This window comes from Octodon degus, unplaced genomic scaffold (assembly GCF_000260255.1).
Source record: "Octodon degus isolate 3935 unplaced genomic scaffold, OctDeg1.0 scaffold00390, whole genome shotgun sequence".
NCBI classification, from domain to species: Eukaryota; Metazoa; Chordata; class Mammalia; order Rodentia; family Octodontidae; genus Octodon; species Octodon degus.
The window spans coordinates 667,266-669,151 of NW_004524966.1; the positions used below are offsets into that span (position 1 = coordinate 667,266).

General features: G+C 41.5%; 1 long non-coding RNA gene across 1 annotated transcript in view; it reads left to right on the plus strand.

Annotated features, from left to right (window-relative positions):
* LOC111814642 overlaps positions 1 to 1,323 on the plus strand; it is a 1,812-nt gene extending 489 nt beyond the window's left edge. Inside the window, exon 2 of the long non-coding RNA XR_002819570.1 lies at positions 1,262 to 1,323. This is a non-coding gene — a long non-coding RNA (uncharacterized LOC111814642). The remainder of the gene's footprint in view (positions 1 to 1,261) is intronic.
* The last annotated feature ends 563 nt before the right edge of the window (positions 1,324 to 1,886 follow it).

Below are 1,886 nucleotides of genomic sequence, written 5' to 3' on the forward strand. Positions count from 1 at the left end.
TTCCCCAAACCTTATCTCAATGAACTATTCCTCCCAATTCCTCATCTCTGTGACTCAAGTCTTATATCTGTTCCCCAAACCTCATCTCAATGAACTATTCCTCCCAATTAATCATCCCTGTGACTATTCCTCTCCACCCCTTCCCTGTTTTTGTGGTTTTCAAGCTTAAATACTGATCCTTGTCAATGCTCGGGGCACACTTAGGCACTTTGTGCCGGGTGTTGCCCCTGGGTACAAGCTAAAATAAAGCTCTTCTTTTAACTTTTAGACTTGCCTTCTTCTCATCTGATTTTTGAGCTACAACAATAGCCAAAGAAATTTGGACCAGAAATTCAATTATTGCCTAGAGGCTGGAGCAGCCTTAGGAAGGCTCTTCTGAAAAGGCCTAGCATTTAGCTGGATATTCTCCTCTTAGAACTCAGCCTTGGAACTAAGTTCGGAGGTGAGTGCCAAGAGGAGAAATATCTCTTTTTCTTGTACCATAGCTTTGAAAGCATCATTTATACATGGAATGGTGAATGCCTTCACTAGACTGGAGAATTGGGGCCCATAGCACTGAAGATGAAAGAAAGAGCCTTCCGAATTCTGCAGTGCCCATGACCTGCAGTTCTGCCGAGCCTATTGAGTCAGAACACTGAGATTCAGGGGGCTGTGTTTCCAATCCCTGTTCCTTGAACCCTACCAATATTAATTTAAAAGAATTAAAAATAATTTCTTTCTTTGGCAGAAGCAGGAAGTGAACTCAGACTCTTGCACTTGCTAGGGAAGTGCTTATTCCACTGAGACAACTCCCTGGCCCATTAAAATTAATTTCTAATAAATTAAATTTTTCTATTTAATTTTTAAGAAAATTAAAAACAAATACATCTACACTTCTTCTCCACATGAAACTCTGTGGAAAAATTTTAAATGAAAGTATTTCTGAGGAGACTCGCCTGCTTCTGATGTACTCATGAATGCCTTTTACAGTTGAATTGGGGAACGGAAGTCCTGTTGGGGACTATCTAGGGGAAAACATTTAAGAGGGCCCCCTTTGGCAACGGTGTGGAACCTCTTGGAAATTACTCCAAGAATAATACACCCTAGGAAATTTAAATCTTACCATGGAGAGAATGAGATAGAACTGGAGATGTCAGGAAGGGAACAGCTTGGTCTCATTGTAGCCCTTAAGAAGAAAGGCCTGAGCAAGTGTGTTTTAGTCGGAGACCTGGCCCTAGCTCAGTTCTTTAAGTGGCTGCTTCCACAAAGCTGTCAGCTTCAGGTTGCTGTAGTTTGATCCCCACAACACTCCAGCCAGCCAAAAGTGCCCTGAAGGCATTCAGAAGAAAAAAAAAATCCTTATTCCATTTTTTCTAGAAAGGACTAGGTGTGGGAGACTGGAACTTCAGGAGGAATGATTTTTCAGGGAACGGGCATAGATTACATGGTGAATGAGTGAGATACCCAAAGGAAATTGGACCAGAAATTCAATTTTTTCATGGAGACTGGAGTAGCCTTAGGATGGTCCAGGTTCTGAAAAGGCCTACCATTTAGCTGGTTTTTCTCCTCTTAGAATTCAGCCTCAGAACTCAGTTTGGAGGTGAGTTCTAAGAGGACAAAAATCTCTTTTTCCCATACCATGGCTTCGAAACCGTCATTTCTACATGGAACAGTGAATGCCTTCACTAGACTGGTGAATTGGGTCCCATAGCACTGAAGATGAGAGAAAGAGCCTTCCAAATTCTGCTGTGCCTGTGATCTGAGGTTCTGATGAGCGTATTGAGTCAGAGCACTGAGATTCAGGGGACTGTTTTTCAATTCCTTGTTCCTTGAGCCTTACCATAATTAATTTAAAATAATTAAAAATAATTGCTTTATTTGGTAGAGCAAAGAAGTGAAATCAGGCC